At 44.2% G+C, this 15,293-nt stretch overlaps 1 pseudogene; it reads right to left on the reverse strand.

Annotated features, from left to right (window-relative positions):
• Positions 1-515: 515 nt before the first annotated feature.
• Positions 516-15,061, reverse strand: LOC118628700 (annotated as a pseudogene).
• Between the last annotated feature and the right edge of the window lie 232 nt (positions 15,062-15,293).

Below are 15,293 nucleotides of genomic sequence, written 5' to 3' on the forward strand. Positions count from 1 at the left end.
TTTAATAAGAAATTTGCATAATTTCTGAAAATTTTACAATGGACTCTCATTGGCAGCAGGAGCCAGTTCCATCTTCTAGATCTAGACCCTGATATTGTTACTAATCAGGGATTTGAGGCCAAGTCCCTTTAGCTCTAAATTCAAGTACAATGTTTCTTAGACCACACAGCCTTACTGCTAGTCTGTGGCTCACAGCAAGCTGGGTGAACAGGGGCGGGGCAGGGGGTTTTGGCTGCTCACCAGCCAAGGCCTGGCATTCCATGCATTGGCACAGGTGCCTCCCAGGAATGGGCCTTCTCTTGGAGAGTAGGACATCAGATTCTGATAGGTGGTCAGCAGGGCTCTGGCTGCCAGGTAGGCTCTGTAAATGGATGTCAGGAATTTGAAGGCAGACAGGTATATAGCCGTCATGTTCTTAAGCCCTGTGCACTTTTGAGCCCCTTCTCTGGAACTCTGGGTGGAGGCCCCTAATCTAGACCACCTGCATCCATGCAGCTCCTCCCCCAGCTTCCTCATCAGACTGTTGCCTGGGTACGGGCAGGGCACAGAACCCACACAAAGTCCTTGAAACCAGGCATTGTTCCTGTGTGTATGGCCAGGCTCAAGCTTCCATGCAGCAGGTCCAGGGCCTTGGGCCCCAGCACTGAGGGGTCATAGGAGAAGAAGGTGAAGAGGATCCACGTCCTTCTGGTCACGTTGTTCTTCCATAGGACCCCAACCAGGAGCCGGACGTGATAGTGGTAACAGTCACAAATGATGACTGTAGCGGCAGGGCTGGAGGCGAGGATGCTGGCCAAGATGTTGATGCTGTGGTCCTGGCTGCTGATCTTCCTTGAGAAGGCCACCCAGCTACCCGTGTGCCTGAGCTCCATCTGCAGTTGCTCATCCAGACACTCAAAGTTGCCATTGTCAGAACCCACCAGGCCCACCCAGGTCCAGTTAAAGCGGCTCAGGAGCCTTGCCAGGACCCAGGGCTGGTGCGTGCTGCTGGGCACTGTTCAGAGGAAGGACGGGAACTGGAAATCGTTGGAGAAGTGGGGGTGCTGATCCATGGCTAATCTGAAGGAAGAAATGGGGCTTCAAATTCCTGCCAGAACATCTCTCCAACCCCAACCCTGCTCGCCATCCCCAAGTGCTTTCTCCAACTGCCCTTGGACTTGGCCTCATTTATTCCCTCTCTGCCTTTATTATCAATAATATTTTTAACATACTGTATATAAGTAATATACATAAGTCGATGAGTTTGCAGGCAAACACACACCCGTGAAATCGTCACCACGATCTATGCCATAAACCTAAGGTTTCCTCCTGCCCTCTTGTTTATTTCATTGCTATGTTTTTGCGTGATAAGAGCAGAACATAAAAATCTACTCTCTTGGCTAATTTTTAAGTATGTAATCCACTATTGTTAACTATAGCACAGGGCTGCCACGAGACTTTCTCATCTGGTATAACTGAAGCTTTCTGCCCTTGACTCTCTCTCCCTGTTTTCCCTCCCCCCAACCCCTGGCCACCACCATCCATCCTGCTTTCATGAGTCTATTTTAGATTCATCACGTAAGTACTATCACGGAGTGTTTGTCCTTCTGTGTCTGTCTGTCTTTTATTTTAAATTATTATTTCACAGGCTTTTGATAGATGTGATGTCCAGGTCCTTCCAAAGCCTGTGGGCTCAGACCCGAGAAGCCAGTTCATTTTCTTAAGAAGTTATTCAGAGTATGACAGTGCATAATAAATAGAAACATATAAGAAAGCAGGAGATGCCAGACACACCAGCAAGCAGAGTAAATGGGAACGTTTAAAAGACTATTTGCGATCTATAAACTCCCCAGCCATCTGTGTCCTCCAGGCCCCTGTGAGCTGACCTTGAGGGACTGCAGCAAAGGACTGCCCTGCCCTCTGTTTTCTGGCAGGAGGCTGGAGTGGGAGGACTGTGATGTTGGGGTACTCACGCCCACAGATTCCTCTCCCTCAGCCATGGTTGGCGGTGGCTGTCTTCACCCAAAGGCCACAGCTCTGGTTGGAAGGTCCTCTTGCTGCTTCCTCCCCTGTGGGTGGACACAGCTTCCTCCTGTGGCTGTCCTCTGGGTGTTTCCCCCTTCCTGCTGCCTACGGCTTTGAAAAGAGCCCCTTTATCACACTCTTGTTGGAGTGTGCGGTCTGCTCTGCCCTTTCAAGGGCAAATAAGGGAGGACTGAGATGTCCTGATGCATGGTTGTCGGAGTCAAGAGTTCAACTATCATACTTTTAAGTGGAGTAAAAATTCAACTATTTTAGACACGTTCAAATTGGATATGAAGCAAAAGTTGTTTATTTGTTATTTAGAAGACATGCACCTAAAACAAAATAAAAGATAATTCAGTATCAGGGGTAACACAAAGGCTGAGGTGAGTTCACTGGTCTTGGAGACTCTCTAGCCCTCCTGACCTAAGAAAGAATAAGAGGCTTTTGGGCAGAGAAGTCGGTGGTTAAATCAGTGCGGAGTGTGACTGCTGGTGGGCAAACCAAGTGAGTGTCTGTAATATGTGTCAAGTTTTTTTAACCCAAATAGTAGCAAAAGACATCTTGGGGTAATGACAGGGCAATGCTGAGGTCAGGGGAATACTGAAGTAAGAAACAGTCATGGAATGAAGAGAGTATTTTTTATAGAGGAGCATAAAGATGAAACAAAATATAGCTTGTCTACTGAATCCCACCCCTTAACGCCTTCTTTGATTTCTGCTTCTCCAGCTAGGATTGACTTCTTGCTTGCTTGTCCATGTCAGCCTGAGGATCCTCCCCATCATCACATCATCACTGAGCTCCCTCAGATTATTTGAGCTCATGTCTTTTCCCTCCAGTTAGATTTTAAGCAGGATCTATTTAACTTAGCTTAGCTGTTAAGTGCATGAATGATGCATGCTCTCTTTCTCCCTCTCTTCTTCTTGCCTCTCCCTTCCTCCTACAGGTTCCCCAGGTGACTCAGGGCAGGGGTCTGCTGTCACAGAATTTCTCCAGCCTGCTGTACGAAAGTGTCCCAGCAGGTATGAGGAGACACATTCTTTCACTTCAGTCTTTGGTGGCTTTGGTTCTAGACTGAGCAAAATTATACAGAGGACTTGGGAACTGGCTTTTAAAGTTACTACTCCTTCCATGTTTGCATTATTATCGTCATTTTTGTTCATAGCAAAAACAACCAACAGTAATGAGCATTTTTTCCATACCAGACACAAGTTACTCCATTGTTAACATCTGCAATGACTCTAAGAATTAGAGTCATTAACTTTTGTTATCTTCATTTTATAGATAAGGAATGTGAAGCCCAAAAAGAACTACTTAATTTGCCAAGATCGCACAATTAATAAATAGTGTTGTTAAGATTCAAATCCAGGTTTACTGACTTCCAGGTCAGCGCCCTTCATAATTTCTTGCTCCCTTGCTCCCCTGCCGTCTCGGTCCAGCCCCCTGTGCTTGCACACATTCTTGGACTTGTGTGTAATAAAGAGGGTCTCTAACAGATCCTTTGGTTTTATGAATTCAGTGGGAAAAGAGAGAACTATTGCTACATGCTCAAGGATTTCTATTTCTCAGTGAACATAATGCATTTGGAGTTCCCTTGAATTTTAGCAAAATAAAATTTTAGCAACGGGGGTATGCTGGAGAGAAGATTCGCATGCTCTGAGTTCAGTGTGTCGGGTTCTAGACCTAAAAGAGTGTTGCCTCCAAAGCTGACCTTGAGGAAAGTAACTTAAACTGACAGAGGTTAACCCTTCACAGGTGACCCATGGGCTGTGATGCTGGGGAGGCCTCATAGGTGCCTCAAGGTACATGTGGCTGTAGCACAATGCTCTTCATCATGAGTAGTTGCTCAGTAAAAATTATTTAGAAATGATTACCAGCCCCCAAATGGAAAGGATTTTTATTTAGGTGAGGTTCCCTCCTTCTTATTTCTGTATCTACTTCTACCTCTAGGGTCCAGCTGCCTGGCTTTGAGTCCCAAACTACTATTTATTAGCTGTGTGATTTGGGCAGGCAACATTTCCTGTTTGAGCCTCAATTTCATTATCTGTAAAATGGGCATAATAATAATATCTATCTCATAGAGTTGTTGGTAAGATTAAATGACAATACAAATGAAGATATAATAATAGAAAGTACTGATATAGCACTTAAAATAAGTTAAGCTCCTTTATACTAGGGTGTGAATAACTGACAATAGATGTTCATCTCTCAAGTATAGCTATTGAGAATTAAATGTTGGTATCTAATTGGATGATTTTTCAATTGTGGCAGTTGAGACCTCACTGAAATCTGGAAGAAAAGATATTTAGTTTTTTTTTTTTTGATGTCTTTTAAAACTCACAAGTAAGCAGTCATGTACGTTATGTCCAGGCATGCTGGGAAAATAATGATTCTCCACCTGGATAATGATTTGATAAAAATTGCTTCTTTGCCTAACCTAATAGATTTGATGTACAGTGAAAATCAAACAGAACTTAAGTCTAGGAAAATGTTTCACAGAAACGTCAAGAGATCCATCAGAATGGTCAGTTGCTTGTTCAACTTTCCACCTTTCTAAGAAGGGTGGAAAGGAGAAATAAAATCATCCTGGGTGGAGCTAAAAATCTTGGGTCTTCAGATCGTGGGCCATTAGATAACACACGTTCCAATCTGTTTAACCAATCATCAACAACAACACAATTATGGGAGTTTGGCCTACAGTTGCCAAGTTCTTATTTTGCTACAAAAGTTTGTTGGAAAAATAAAAGCTATAATAGCCAAGACATGGAAATGACCTCAGTGTCATTCAATAGACGAATGGATAAAGATGTCTCTCTCTCTCACACACACACACACTGGAATATCTTTCTGCTAAATAAAACGAGGAAATCCTGATAACATGGATGGACCTTCAGGACATTATGCTAAGTAAAGTAAATCAACAGAGAATGACAAATATTCTACGATCTCAACTTATATGTTGAATCTAAAAAAAAAAAAAACCACCCAAAAGGAAAAAAACCCCAGAGATGGTTACCAGAGTTGGTTGTGGGTAGCAGAAGGGGAATTGGAGAAAAGTGGTCACAATGTACAAACTTGGAGTTACAAGATAAATAAGTATTAGGGATGTGATGTAGGGCATGATGTCTATAGTTGACACTGCTATAGATCTATAGGAAAGCTTTTAAGAGAGTAAGTAGATCCTAACTTATCAACACAAGAAAACATTTTTTCCTTTTTCTTTTTACTATGTTTATATGAGATGATTGATGGTAACTAAACTTATTGTAGTAATCATTTCACAGTATATGTAGGTCAAACCACTATGCTATACACCTTAAATTTAGACAGTAATCTATAATAAAACTGGAAAAAATAAAAAAATAAAACCATGGTTTAAGGAGGGCTGGTGACCTCACATAGATACTGTGTGCACTATGTCATTTCTTTGTCATTTTGTCGCAATCTGGAGAAAGCATCATCATAGATCAGCACCAGTTCATGGGCCGACATTGGGGAACCACCAATCTAGCTCAATACCCCATTTTGTGAGAAGGGAATTCCACGCTCAGGAAAGGGAAATGACCTTTCAAGGTCATAGCTTGTGATTGTTCTGCCTGGTGGCAGATCTGTCCTTTAGCACCGTGTCATGCGCCCTAGTCAGAGTATTCAGGCAGCGGCTTCCTCTCTCCAGGTGCCCCTCTCACCTGAGGGACTCTGTGTACTGAGAGCAGCTCAGCCATGGGCTTGGACCCTGGGGAGGTCATCCCTTCAATCACCCCCAGGGACAGTTGCTGGGGGCCACAGCGGAAGCTGGGCACGGGCCAGGGCTGGCTGGACAGCAGGGCCAGGGTGCTGCCCAGGGCCCAAATCTCTGAGACGCAGGAATTATACATCTGCAGTCCCACCGTGGTGTTGGGCAGGAAGGCGGGGTCCCTTTGCATCTCAGACACAGCAAAGAGAATGCCCAGGACGTGCAGGAATAAGCAGACTTTGCATCTTACAGAGGGTGAAGGACAGGGGAAGTTAGGATCAGTCAGGACCATTAGAAGGAGCTGCCCCAAACAACCCTGAGTGTCTCTCCTTGGGAGGAACAAGGGCCAGATGATGTGGGACTGAATCTAGATATATGTTTGCAGAAAGAAAGAAGTCTTGGGGGGTTGCAGATTCTAGGGGAGACACATACACAAGTGGCCAGACATGGAGAAAGGCTGACAGTTTCCCAGAGATGGGTAAAGAGACACACAAAGTCACACACACACACACACACACATACACACACACACACACACACACACACACAGGCTGACAGCAATATTGGCAGACGCACAGCGTTGGGTCCACAGACTCAGGCATCCACAGGTGCAGTGGATGTAACATGTAAACAGGCAGACACGTGATCTGGGGTAGATGGTCAGATGCAGAGACAGGCGTTCAGGTGTGGATGAGACAGGGAGGTAGGCTATGCAGATATAGTGACTGGACGGACACATGCAGAGCCTGGTAGCCGTATACACAGGCAGAGGGGCTCAGGCACAGGCGAACACTTACTAGACACAGGCAGAGAGCCATGAGTAGATTCAAAAGACCCGTACCAGCAGGCCTTTGACAAAGAGTTAGGCAGGAAGAAGTAAGACAGATGTGAGGCAGAGGAACACTGGGGTCTGGCTACACACTTCCTGGGCATCTTTGTGGACAGACACCGCAGGCCCACAGATTAAACGTGGTTAGAGACCAGTGGAGCCTTGGAAACAGTTTAGGTACCTGTGGAAGCTGGGCTCGTGGGAGACTTGCTGACAGGGTGGGCCTAGGGCTGCCTTCCCTTTGGTCCCATGAGCCTGTGCGTAGGTGGGTCTCATTATAGTTCCCGTGCTGTGAGTTTGAAACCATTCCAAGGCCTAAGGCTGCTGAGCTTTCCTCTCCATCCAATTGAAGGAATGTTAGCACGTGCAGAGGGGAGTTATTCAGTGACTTTGGAAGAACTGGGATTAGAACAGTTTCTAACATCCAGGTGCACAGGGGCTGTCCCTGTCAAGGGTCTCAGTGCCAGGGGACCCTGAGTCGTGGATGACAGGTCTGGGGACCCTAGCCCTCTACAGTGGTCACAAATGCTGTTCCTCTTCTCCCTCCCTCCCCAGGGATAAAGAGCACGACCCACTGTTGGCACAGAGGCTGCTCCGGAGGCCACTGGAACGTGACCTGTGGCTGATCCAACACTGTGTGAGGGGGTCACAACCCCGATGAGCACGTCTTTGTTAGTGGAGAAGATGTCCGAGGGCTTGGGCAGGGGCAGGTAGTCAGGGGGTCCAGACAGTGTCCCCCATGGGCACTGCTGAGAGCAGGGCTGCAAGGACAGCTGGACAGGGCATGGGGTTGTCCTCTCCTGTGGGCCTGAGGCTGGTGGTCCTCTGCTGTCAGAATGCCTGGGCCTGACTTCCTCTGGGAGGCTCTAGGTACATCTGCTGGATCTCAGGAGACCCCAAGAAGAAGGAGAGGGAGTGTGGCTAAGCTCCTCACCATACCTTCGGAGTTTTCCAGGGCTCTATGACCTTATTCTGGCCCTGGACCCCAGCAGTCCATATCCTGGCCTCTCACATTCTGACAACTGCTAACCTTCCTTACTTCTTGGCCCGGGAACTGGCAGAGACAGTGAGAGCGGGAGGTGTGTCCTACCCATCGATATACCTCTATGCAGCCAGGGACCCTGTTACTGGGGCCTGTGTTTATGAAGGAGTCAGACCTCCCTGCCTCAGGGCCTCTGGGAACTGTTCACACCCCATAACCCTCAAAGCCAGGATTCATCCCGTGATGCACCGGAGAGGCTGGAGGTCTCCACGGAGAGGCTGGAAACAGGCCAGTGAAGCAGCCTTGTTAAGTGTGTGGCCACAGGCCTGACTCGGTCCTAACTGTCGCTGGGGTGGGTGGGCACATCCGACATCATGCTTCCAGGGGGGAGGGCTGGCCCTAGGACTTCAATCTGTTTGGGGCCCGAATTCTACTCCCAGTTCTGTTGTGAATGTTCTGAGTGGTCTCGGCAAGTCACCTCCTCTTTTTTGGGCCTCAGTTTTTCCTTCTGTGATAGGAAAATATTACAATCACAGCAGAATCCTTCCATAACACACTTAGAAGCTCAATGCATGAAAGCAGATGGGGGTAGAGCTGCCCTCTATCAGGTAGAGTCAGTGGCCTTGACTTTCGCCAGCTTGACCCTCCCTTGGCCCTCTCAGTGGCTTGTTGGGCCTCTTCAGAGAGTCCGGAACCTCTAAGCACCACAGTTTGATGCAAGGAGACTGAATTGCCTCGAAGGGTCTTGTGAGATCTGACTCTAATTTTCACATATGATCAGGTGGACATCGGAATAGTCATAACTCTTGACCCAGGAGGGGTTGGGGCTAAGGTGAGGCTAGTGAGAATTCAGACTTTGGCTAAAAGGGGAAGCTTTGGGATTTTGTCTTCCTCCCTGGGGAAGACTAGGGACCCCAGACAGGCAGGAAATATTAATAAACAAAGAACCAACGGAACTTTGTTTCATTATGGATTGTGCCAGCCCTGGCTGAGTGTGGCTGGTCTCTGGGACAAACACAGTCCTGGTTCCAGAGAGGTCCAGGTGAACACCTGAGCACAGGTAAGGGGAGAACTGGTGCAGGGGCCTCAGAAGGCAGTATCGGGGAGCAGTAACAGCTCTACAGTGTATGAGGTCTCCTTGAACCCAGTTTTCCATTTTGTCCCCATGACAGTCAACGTAAAGCAGCTTAAAATGACACAAACTTATTATTTCATAATTTCCTCAAGACAGGGACTAAGGAGTAGTTGTCTTCATTCTCTGCTCAGGATCTCCCATGACTGAAATCAAGGTGTTGGGAGGGGTATCTCATCTGAGACTGACATCTTACAAGCCCCATCTGGTTCTTGGTAGAATTTATTTCAGTGCAGTTGTAGAACTGTGGTGCCCATTTCCCTGCTAGCAGTAGGCCAAGGAATGAGCCCACCCTCAGATCCTTGCCACATTGCCCCTGCTCTCCCAAGATGACAACTTGACTCCTTCAAAGTAAGCAGGAGAATCTCTCTGCTGCCTTGAGTTTCTCTTTGGGGGTTACTCCATTAGGTCAGCTCCACCTAGGATAACTTATAGTGGACTCTGAGCCCACTAATTCAGGACCTCACTTATATCTTCAAAATCTGGTAACCTTATAATGGGAGTGCTGTCCCATCATGTTCCTAGATGCTGCTCTCTTTCAGTGGGAGAGGATTACACAAGGGCACTTTAGAATTCTGCCAATAGATATTAGCAACCAACCAGGCAGATGGAGAACAGAATATTTGTAACACAGCTCTCAGTGTCTTGGGACAGGGAAAAAGGAAGGGGAGAGCACTAGATTAAACAAATATAAAAAATGTAACAATCAAATGTAGTGCTTGAACTTAGACCGAATCATGATTAACACTGATATAAATAATACAACCCATTCTTGAATTGGCAGGAAAAATATGAATGTAGACTAGATATTAAATTACGTGATGAGGTAAAATTGATCATTTTCTCAGGCGTGATACTGGTATTGTAATATTATGGTCATGTAGAAGAATATCCTTAATGTCCACAATATTTTTAAAAATGTCATTGAGCCCTGGCCAGTTTGGCTCAGCGGTTAGAGCGTCGGCCTGCGGTCCGGAGAGACCCGGGTTCGGATCCCGCTAAGGGCGCGTACTTCGGTTGCAAGTTTGTCCCCGGCCCTGGTTGGTCGTGCGGGTGGCAGCCACTCGATGTGTCTCTTCACGTCGATGTTTCTCTCTCTCTCTCTCTGTTCCTCTCTCTCCCTCCCACTCTATCTGTATAAAAAATGGAAAAATATCCTCGGGTGAGGATAAAAAAATAAATAAAAAAAAATAAAAATGTCATTGAATGATGGTATTCAGAAAAATTAATATCATACATGAATTTTCACAATGTTAGTGCACCTCAGTTTCTAGATCAAGATTCAACACATCATCTGTCCCTGCCACAAGTCCAAGCCATAATTATATAATTTCAAAATAACATCTTGTGAGCTATTTTAGTTTGTTTATTTTCTTTAGTTGTTCCCTTCCATGGAAGAGATACATTTCAGTGCTTTCCAGTTTGCTATACTTGGAACTTACTAAAACCTTCAAAAGTTGAAGCTTTTGTGCTCTATTTATTATATGCTTCAATTAAAGATACAAGATTTCTAACTGATTTTAAATAAATACAATACCAATATTGAGAACATCTTAACAAATGAACTCAATATTATTGTAGATCATTTAGGTTGATTAAAAGGTAGATCACTTAGGTTGATTAAAAGCACTTCAAAGGCTTACATACATTTACTATTCTGTGGATAAGAAGCAAGAAAGAAATGTTGAGCTAAATTACCTTTGATGGGAATGAAAAGTCACATTTCCCAGAGTGAAATGTAAACACACCTGCTATTTTAAGCCATTATCAGCAGTCACAGTGTTTGAAAGCAAGTGTTGATATACCTACAGCAGATTTGTATCTTCTACTTTTCAAGTGCTCATGGACATCACTCTGACTCCCAATATGGATGATAAAAGCTGACAAACATTTTTGCAGACGTTCGTCATCAACTTTCTCGAGTAACATGCACGTCTGTTTTTTTGAGTTTATTGTTGCTGAAAGTTCCAACTGCAAAATATGAAAGTGATACCAAACAATAAAATATATTGCTATGGCGTTGTACAAAAATGGACCAGGCCACTGTAGCCAGAGCTCTCAGACCACTCTGCATATGCTCTACGCTGTGCTTCTTAGTCCCCATTTTCTGTACATTTTTAATTTATTCCTAATAGTCTGCCAATGGACAACCTGTTGGCCTCATGTGCTAAGGCATAGGACACAATACAACTGGTTGGTACACCAGTGGCTGCTGGGGTTGAATGTTTCTCTCATCATCACTCTAGACTGCATAAATGAGCCTTCCCTACATCCTTGTGCCTGGGCCAATTCTTCCTTTATGTTTCCATCCCAGGAGGCTGTTAGTATCTCTTTGTCTCATTCTTTCTCAGTTAGTGCCACAACTCTAAGCCTAGGTGGATAAGAAAGTCAGTTCTGGACAAGGGGAATTCCACTGGCAGTATAACTCGGCATCTTACAGTTCAAATGTTGGGTTTCATTTTCATTATCTCAGCCTTAATGCTGAAAGAGTTCAGATATTAAAAAAATACAATAATTTATAGTCCCCGATTTTTATTCTATATTTTAATCACATTTTTAGGAAATCTCATGATATTCAATTTCTTAAAACTATCCAGTGCTTTTAGAAGCAGCCACCCACCACACTGTCTTGACTTTCTCATGCCTGACTTACCATTCGCTGTGTGACAGAGACCTCATAGTTCCCAACGCTTTGCCTTTACTGGGCATCACATTTCAGGAGACCACTGTTCATGATCTATTAATTGGTTAACTACTATGAACTATGGGATGAAAGAGTAGGAGTCTGCACTATATCATAATACTTGATACACTTTCACTGATTCAGGCAAGATAGCCAGTCCTGTGATGGTTAATTTTTATTTTATTTAAAAAAAAATATTGTGAAATGGATTGCTCTTCTTTTTCTTTATTAATGTTTAGAGAGAGAGGAAGGGAGAGAGATAGAAACATTTATGAGAGAGAACATTGATTGGCCACCTTCTGCATGCCCCCACTCGGGACTGGGCCCACAACCCAGGCATGTGCCCTGACCGGGAATCAAACTGGCAACCTCTTGGTTGATGCTCAACCACTGAGCCACATTGGTTGTGCTGTGATGGTTAACTAAAAAAAAAAATTCTCACCCAAAGTTGATCTTAGAGAGAGAGGAAGGAGCAGGAGGGAGGGCAATAGATAGATAGATTAGATAGATAGAGAGATATGAGAGAGAAACATCAATCAGTTGCCTCCCATTTGTGCCCCGACCTGGCAGCCAACCCACAATCTAGGTATGTGCCCTGACCTTGAATCGAACCTTCAACATTTTGGTGTATGGGATGATGCTCCAACCAACTGAGCCACCCAGCCAGGGCCAGTGATGGTAATTTTATGTGACAACTTGCTTGACTGGGCCATGGGGTATCCTGGTATTTGGTTAAACATTATTTCTGGGTGTGCCTGTGGGCTGTTTCTGGGTGAAATGACATTTGAATTGGTGAACTGAGTAAAGCAGATGGACCTCCTCAATGTGGGTGAATCTTATCCAATCTGTTGAGGGTCTGAATAGAACAAAAAGTGCTCAGTAAAGGAGAATTTGCTCTCTCTGCCTGATCGTCTTTGAGCTGGGGCATTGGCTTTCTTCTGCCTTTGGACTCAGGCCCTGACTGCAGCTCACACCACTGGTTCTCCTGTTTCTCAGGCCTTCGAACTTGGACTAGAATTATAGTATTGGCTGCCCTGGGTCTCCAGCTTGCTGACTGCACATTGTGGGACTTCTCAGCTTCCATAACTGCACGAGTCAATTCTTCATAATAAATCTCTTTATTCATATACCAATAATTGACCTTGATTCTTTTAATTTCTTTGGAGGTTGCTTGCCTGCAATAATCCTGCTACTGATTTCCAGGGAAAAATATTGTGAATTATAAATAAAACCTTGGTTTTAGGGCTGATTGTTCTCACCAGCTGGTTCTAACCAATCCTTGAAATTGATTTTTATCATCTTCCTTAATCCTTATAAAAATTATTTCAAATAAGAGATATTCATTGAGCCCTGGCTGGTTTGGCTCAGCAGCAGAGCGTTGACCCACAGACCAATGAGTTGTGGGTTCAATTCTGGTCAAGGGCACGTACCTTGGTTGCTTTTTGTCCTTAGCCCTGGCTGGGGTCGTGTGGGTGGCAGCCGGTCAATGTGTCTCTCTCACATTGATGTTTCTCTCTATTTCTTCTTCCCTCTGTCCTCCTACTCTATCTGAAGATAAAGGCAAAAATGTCCTCAAGTGAGGATAAAAAAAACAAAAAACACGTTAATTGAGTAGTTCCCTCAGAACTTTTTCAGGACTTGAATGTCATTTGGCTATTTGCTTAGTGACTATAGGCCGCTTAATTTATTGAACAACAGAGGTAATAGCAATTATTTTAAAGATAAAATGATTAACTGGGGAAATTTATAAAGCTAAATATTATATATTTTATTTCCATACATGTTTTAAGTGAAAATCTGCGGAAATTCCATTTGTAAGAGCAAGTTGGCATGACCATCCTGACATTGTATGCTACAAGAACTCTTCTGATAATGGAAATTTTGATTAAAGTGCACTAAAAGATGAAAATTAAATAAAAAAGAGAAATATAAATTGTTTTGTTTTATTTTTTTTTGATTTGAGGAAACTAATGTTCTACAAAGGTAAGCTATTACCTGAGAAAGTAATACCGTTTATGATTGCTAGAGGTGTGTCATCGCTGACTCTGCAGACCTGGGGAATACGTTGTTTTAGAGCAATCATTGTCACTAGTCAGTCATCACAGTTTAGGAACAAAGGAGTTGAAGATCTAGAATGTAGAGAATTTCCACTTGAAAGGTAGATATTCATGTCCTGGAGATGTTAGGAACCATTTGGGAAGTCATAGTGGAAGAGTAGCCAAAGGGAAGACCACTCCCTCCCCTACTACTCTAATCTGTACTAGTTGTAAATTCCACTGGGCTCATGGTTCATTTCATTATCTTCTTCGTAATTAGTTGGCAGGTTACCTATGCCACAACAGAAAATAATAACCCTTGTCTTCCCATTAGTTATAATCTTTCACAAAGAGTAAAAGTCAATATCAATGAGGACAAAGACAAAAGGATAAAGAAGAGGCAACCAGAAAACTCAAGCATGGTTGAGTTGGGAAATGGGAGGTTGGATGTGGTATTCAGATCACTTTTGACTATGCTATCTTTTAGCTCTGTGGTATCAGAGAGTAGCCTTAGAACCCTGAGAATGTGGGGGATGAGTTAAAGAGGGAGAGAAGAAGAAAAGAGAGATAGAAGCAGCTGTTCAAATAAACTTCACCAAACTTGCAGCTTTTTCCTACAGGGCTGGTAGTTCTTGTCTACTTCCCAGGCCCACTGAAAGCTACCTACTGTCCAGCACCATCATGGTGCTGATGCGTATCAGAACATGAAGATCTGAGGAGAAAGTGGGTCCAGATGAAGGGCTCTCACCTTAAGCTACATACTTTGGGAACTGGATTTTTACCGATGACTTTTCTGAATACGGCTTTTATGTCTTTGTTTTTCAGAGTGTAGATTAAGGGGTTAAGCATATGGATAAATACAGTATAAAAGACAGACATGATCTTGTCTTCCTCTGGGGGTTTGTCTGAGTTACTTCTCTGGTACATGAAAGCAAGTGTCCCAAAGAAGAGGACAACGGTGGTGAGATAGGAAGTGCAGGTGAAAAGGTATTGGCTTGTTCATCAGCTGAAATAATTCACAGGATGGTAATGAGGAGCATATAGAAGACCAGGTTGACCATGACTTTGGTCGGGAACATGAATTTGGCAAAAAAGAGGATGACAATCTCACTTTGTGTCGTGTTGCTACATGCAGCTTCAGCAGTGGTTTGATATCACAGAAGAAGTTTATCTGATGTTACAGAAGGAGAGGGTGAAGGTGCACGTGGCATGCAGGATGGCCTCTGTTACTCCACAGTCATAGGTCCTGGCCAACAAGCTTCTGCAAGCACCTGGAGTCAAGCCACATTATGGTGTGGTTTGCTGCCAATGTCAAAAAAGAGGTCATAGGCCATTGCTGTCAGCAGGTAACACTCCATGCCTGCATAGATGGAGAAGAAAAGAACTGAGCAGCACACTAACCATCGGAGATGTGTGGCCAGGATCTAAGGGGGGATGATTGAGGTGTAGCAGGCATCTAGAAGGGCAATATGGCTCAGGAAGAAGTACATTGAGGTGTGGAGTTGGACATGCAGTTGGATCAGAATAATCATCCTCACATTCCCCAGAAGAATAACTTAGATAGAAACTGAGAAACATCAAGAAAGGTGGATTTGCCAGTTCTGGGTAATCTGTGAGACTCACAAGAATGGACTCTGCCACAGTCGTGAGATTCCTTTTGGCCATAGACTTACTGCAGTTAAGTGTCCTGAGAAAGACGATGGAATTGGGGATTCCAGAACCGGAGGAATTGGCTTTCTTCAGTGTACTGTTAGGTAGTATCTCAGATATTGTCTGCTCCAAGAGAGAAGAAAAGATTTATTACCTTAAGAATCCACAACTATGATAGAACTGAGGCAGTACTATGAGGTAATAAAATAACAAGTTTTTATACAGCTTGATAGCAGGGTCTAGGGAG

The sequence above is a fragment of the Molossus molossus genome, unplaced genomic scaffold (assembly GCF_014108415.1).
Source record: "Molossus molossus isolate mMolMol1 unplaced genomic scaffold, mMolMol1.p scaffold_m16_p_13, whole genome shotgun sequence".
NCBI lineage: Eukaryota > Metazoa > Chordata > Mammalia > Chiroptera > Molossidae > Molossus > Molossus molossus.